At 42.4% G+C, this 6,000-nt stretch overlaps 1 protein-coding gene across 1 annotated transcript in view; it reads right to left on the reverse strand.

Annotated features, from left to right (window-relative positions):
* Positions 1-6,000, reverse strand: part of LOC106592038 (adhesion G protein-coupled receptor B2) — a 468,281-nt gene that overhangs the window by 334,104 nt on the left and 128,177 nt on the right.

Raw genomic sequence — 6,000 nt, forward strand, 5'->3', positions numbered from 1 at the left:
TGGAGAGTGTAGGTAACAACATCTCCACCCCGCTGATCCTCAACACTGGGGCCCCACAAGGGTGCGTTCTCAGCCCTCTCTCCTGTACTCCCTGTTCACCCATGACTGCGTCGCCATGCACACCTCCAACTCAATCATCAAGTTTGCAGACGACACTACAGTGGTAGGCTTGATTACCAACAACGACGAGACGGCCTACAGGGAGGAGGTTAGGGCCCTCGGAGTGTGGTGTCAGGAAAATAACCTCTCACTCAACGTCAACAAAACAAAGGAGATGATTGTGGACTTCAGGAAACAGCAGAGGGAGCAGCCCCCTATCCACATCGACGGGACAGTAGTGGAGAAGGTGGAAAGTTTTAAGTTCCTCGGCGTACACATCACGGACAAACTGAAATGGTCCACCCACACAGACAGCGTGGTGAAGAAGGAGCAGCAGCGCCTCTTCAACCACAGGAGGCTGAAGAAATTTGGCTTGTCACCAAAAACACTCACAAACTTTTACAGATGCACAATCGAGAGCATCCTGTTGGGCTGTATCACTGCCTGGTACGGCAACTGCTCCGCCCACAACCGTAAGGCTCTCCAGAGGGTAGTGAGGTCTGCACAACGCATCACCGGGGGCAAACTACCTGCCCTCCAGGACACCAACACCACTCGATGTCACAGGAAAACCAAAAAGATCATCAAGGACAACAACCACCCGAACCACTACCTGTTCACCCCGCTATCATCCAGAAGGCAAAGTCAGTACAGGTGCATCAAAGCGAGGACCGAGAGACTGAAAAACAGCTTCTATCTGAAGGCCATCAGACTGTTAAACAGTCATCACTAACATTGAGTGGCTGCTGCCAACATACTGACTAAACTCTAGCCACTTTAATAATGGAAAAATTTATGTAATAAATGTATCACTTGCCACTTTAAACAATGCCAATTTATATCATGTTTACTTACCCTACATTTCTCATCTCGTATGTATATACTGCACTCTATACCATGTTTTGCAGAGGGGTCAAATACTTATTTCCCTCATTAAAATGCAAATCAATTTATAACATTTTTTACATGCGTTTTTCTGGATTTCTTTGTTGTTATTCTGTCTCTCTGTTCAAATAAACCTACCAATAAAATTATAGACTGATGATTTCTTTGTCAGTGGGCAAACGTACAAAATCATCAGGGGATCAAATACTTTTTCCCTCACTGTACTCACCCTGCACACCCTAATTGACAAACAAACAAAACAAAGGCAAAGTCTTTTCAAGCTTTGTTGATTTCAAAAAATCCTTTGACTCAATTTGGCATGAGTGTCTGCTATACAAATTGATGGAAAGTGGTGTTGGGGGTAAAACATACGACATTATAAAGTCCATGTACACAAACAACAAGTGTGATTAAAATAGGCAAAAAACACATACATTTCTTCCCACAGGGCCGTGGGGTGAGACAGGGATGCAGCTTAAGCCCCACCCTCTTCAACCTATATGTCAACGACTTGGCGCGGGCACTAGAAAAGTCTGCGGCACCCGGCCTCAACCTACAAGAATCTGAAGTCAAATATCTACTGTTTGCTGATGATCTGGTGCCTCTGTCACCAACCAAGGAGGGCCTACAGCAGCACCTAGATATTCTTCACAGATTCTGCCAGACCTGGGCCCTGACAGTAAATCTCAGTAAGATCAAAATAATGGTGTTCCAAAAAAGGTCCAGTCGCCAGGACCACAAATACAAATTCCATCTAGACACCGTTGCCCTAGAGCACACAAAAAAACTATACATACATACCTTGGCCGAAACATCAGCGCCACAGGTAACTTCCACAAAGCTGTGAACGATCTGAGAGACAAGGCAAGAAGGGCATTCTATGCCATCAAAGGGAACATAAAATTTGACATACCAATTAGGATGTGGCTAAAAATACTTGAATGAGTTATAGAACCCATGGCCCTTTATGGTTGTGAGGTCTGGGGTCCGCTCACCAACCAAGAAGTCACAAAATGGGACAAACACCAAATTGAGACTCTGCATGCAGAATTCTGCAAAAATATCCTCTGTGTACAACGTAGAACACCAAATAATGCATGCAGAGCAGAATTAGGCCGATACCCGCTAATTATCAAAATCCAGAAAAGAGCTGTTAAATTCTACAACCACCTAAAAGGAAGCGATTCCCAAACCTTCCATAACAAAGCCATCACCTACAGAGAGATGAACCTGGAGAAGAGTCCCCTAAGCAAGCTGGTCCTGGGGCTCTGTTCACAAACACAACCACACCCCACAGAGCCCCAGAACAGCAACACAATTAGACCCAACCAAATCATGAGAAAAGAAAACGATAATTACTTGACACATTGGAAAGAATTAACAAAAAAACAGAGCAAACTAGAATGCTATTTGGCCCTAAACAGGGAGTACACAGTGGCAGAATACCTGACCACTGTGACTGACCCAAACTTAAGGAAAGCTTTGACTATGTACAGACTCAGTGAGCATAGCCTTGCTATTGAGAAAGGCTGCCGTAGGCAGACCTGGCACTCAAGAGAAGACAGGCTATGTGCACACTGCCCACAAAATGAGGTGGAAACTGAGCTGCACTTCCTAAACTCCTGCCAAATGTATGACCATATTAGAGACACATATTTCCCTCAGATTACACAACAAACCCAATTTTGATAAACTCCCATATCTACTGGGTGAAATACCACAGTGTGCCATCACCGCAGTAATATTTGTGACCTGTTACCACAAGAAAAGTTCAACCAGTGAAGAACAAACACCATTGTAAATACAATCCATATTTATGCTTATTTATTTTCCCTTTTGTACTTTAACCATTTGTACATCGTTACAACACTGTGTCATGACGTTGGCCTGTGGGTAAGTTTTATGACCCCCCCATGACCCCCCCATAAATACCCTTCCCCTCTCTTTCTGACCCTACTGAAGGACTTGAATAGCCTGTGTTAAATATAGAGAGTCTGGGAACATCAAACAAATGGGAAAAAGGAACCATATTTTCTTAATAAAACCAGTTGGAAATATGCTTGGGAACGTAATGAGTATGGATGTCAGTTCGGTTGTCATCTGAGACATTATGACTGATGACAGGACGACATAAACTGTACCTGAGAAAGTATACACCCTCTAGTTATCAGAGTAACATGAAATTGTTATGCAATTGAAATGATTGATATTGAAATTGTTTGTTAGGACATTAAATGTAATTTTAGCTTCCAAATGAGAGAATTGGGTTTTCATAAGGAAAGTTCCCTGCTTGATCAGTGGCCCACCCCTGTGAAGAGACAGGGGTTATAAACGATGAAACACATCCTTCCCCCTCTCCACTATATAAGCCTTTGACGAAAAGATAACCAAGGTTCCAGTACGTGAGGTCTGCAGCCTCTACGTTAGAAGGACACACGTCAAGTACAGAACTAAGCCAACCTCGGCGTGAGCTTTGGTGGCGAATTGTATGAACTTTGAGCTTATTCACTACAGAAGTGATACTTCCTAGCCGTTGAGTTAGCAGCGGCCGCTGTAGACGGGGGCTAGGAAAGGACGGACGACGGATCCAGTCTAACAGACGGACGAAGATACCACCACGTATCCAATTTACCACCAGAGACATTCTTCCGAGGACAGGAAGATCTGTTGGCCAACCCAGCCAGCATCTACGACCAATCTACCGAAGCGCAGCTCAGAGTAAATGTTTATTGCATTTTCCTTTTCCAAATGGGCGGTAATTTAGTAATGCATAAGATAATGTATTTACGTTAGCATAGCTGCTGTTTCTTTGTTCCTAAATCTTCCCGCTCTTTCATTCAAGCCCAACCCCCTTTCCTTTGTGTAACCAGCCATCATGTATGACATCATTTGTATTCGGTGTATTTGTAATTCTGTGTGATTAGTTTAGGTATTTAGTAAATAAATAATTAAACCCAATTTTGTATTGCTGATTCAACTTGTTAGCCAGGGTTCGTGAAGATAGCCAAGAATTTACAACTTTCATTATGAGACTGAAAATAAGATAAGGGTTAATATTGACTGCTATCGATGTAAAGTATTACTAAGTATTTTAAGAGTTTATTCGGAAGATAACGGCTCTATAAACGTTCTTCCGTGGTGCCCCGACTTTCTAGTTAATTACATTTACATGATTAGCTTAATCAGGTAATATTAATTAGAGAAAGAATTTTATAGGTTAGCATGTCATATCACTTAATCCGGCATAGCCAAAGACACGACAACTGTATATATACATAATATAACATTTGTAATGTCTTTATTTTTTTGAAACTTCTGTATGTGTAATGTTTACTGTTAGTTTTTATTGTTTATTTCACTTTTGTATATTATCTACCTCACTTGCTTTGTTAATGTTAACATATGTTTCCTATGCCAATAAAGCCCCTTGAATTGAATTGAGAGAGCGAGTTAGAGAGGGAGGGAGTGTGAGGGAGCGATTAAGAAAATGAGGGGGTGGGGATGGAAAGAGACTACACACCTGTATATCTAGCAGCCAGGTCATTCAAGATTGAACTCGAAATTCGTGAAATACCTTCAAAACCCGCCACTGGGGGCAAAAGTGAGCTCTATTACTATCAAGTAGGCTATCGATCAGAAGGGGGAACGACACAGAGCAGCAGGAATTTTGGAATTTGACGTTTGGAGAATGTGGATAAATGTCTAATTCTGCAGTGAGACTGTAAGAGTGTGTTGATATCTAGACACTCACTCACACACACACACACACACACACACACACACACACACACACACACACACACACACACACACACACACACACACACACACACACACACACACACACACACACACACGTGTGTAAGTAATTAGGCCACTCTGGGATTGTTGAGAAAGAAACACAGCCTACAACCAGTCAATGGATAAAGGATTACAACTTGACAAAAAAAAACATTAGAAACATTCTTAAAATGTCATTTCACATCCAGTGGCTATGTAAACTATAATTTTTTTACTTTATTGTTCTCCAGAAAATTCTTAAAGTGCCTGTAATTTCAGACTCAGAGGTAAAAAAGTAGCGGAATGAAAATCATTAATATGTGTGTATCTCTCTCTCTCTCTCTCTCTCTCTCTCTCTCTCTCTCTCTCTCTCTCTCTCACTCTCTCCCCCCTCTCTCTCTCTCTCCCTACCTCTCTCTCTCTCTCCCTCCCTCTCTCTCTCCCACCCACCCTCTCTCTCGCTCTCTCTCCCCCCTCTCTCTCTCCCACCCCCCCCTCTCTCTCCATCTCTCTCTCTGTGTGCTGATTAGATAATGAACTCTATCTGTCCCATTGATTCCGTGTTGCCCGATAATCTTTCCATCGGTGAGGTAACATCACCTCCAAGGCTGAGGGCGGAGCTGTGTGTGTGTGTGTTTGTGTGCCCGTGTGTGTCTGTTCTCTGACAAGGAGGATTTGTAATATCTGATTAGAATATTGGATTCTCGTTAGGACAGATCAGTCAAGCTGGCCCACAATCAGCCTTGCAGTACAGAAAACAGTGCTGCCTCTGAAAAATAAATCATGATGGTTCATGATCTTTGCGCATGTGTGAATATGTGACTGATCACCTCTTTGTAGGCACTTTTTTGTACTTTAACAGTCTTATGTGACTGTGTGTTTACAACCTTCTTTAACACACTCAGTAGGGCTGGGAATTGCCAGGGGCCTCACGATATGATATTATCATAATAGCTCCGATATGTATTGCAATTCTCAAGATTCTACATGTATTGCGATTCGATTCTGTGATTTTATTGCGAGGGACAAGACAGAGCCTTGAGCAAGTCATCAAAACAAGGTGCTGAAAACAAATTGGTTCCCTATTTAAAAAGATAAACTGGAGTTTTGGTGCAGGTACAGCCAACTAGGGCAAAAATAATATTGAGATATTGTCAAAACGATACGGTAATATATATCGTCAAAATAATATCCAGAGATGTAATTGTATCGATTTTTCCCCCTTCACTAACGCTC

This window comes from Salmo salar, chromosome 14 (genome assembly GCF_965601325.2).
Source record: "Salmo salar chromosome 14, fSalSal1, whole genome shotgun sequence".
NCBI lineage: Eukaryota > Metazoa > Chordata > Actinopteri > Salmoniformes > Salmonidae > Salmo > Salmo salar.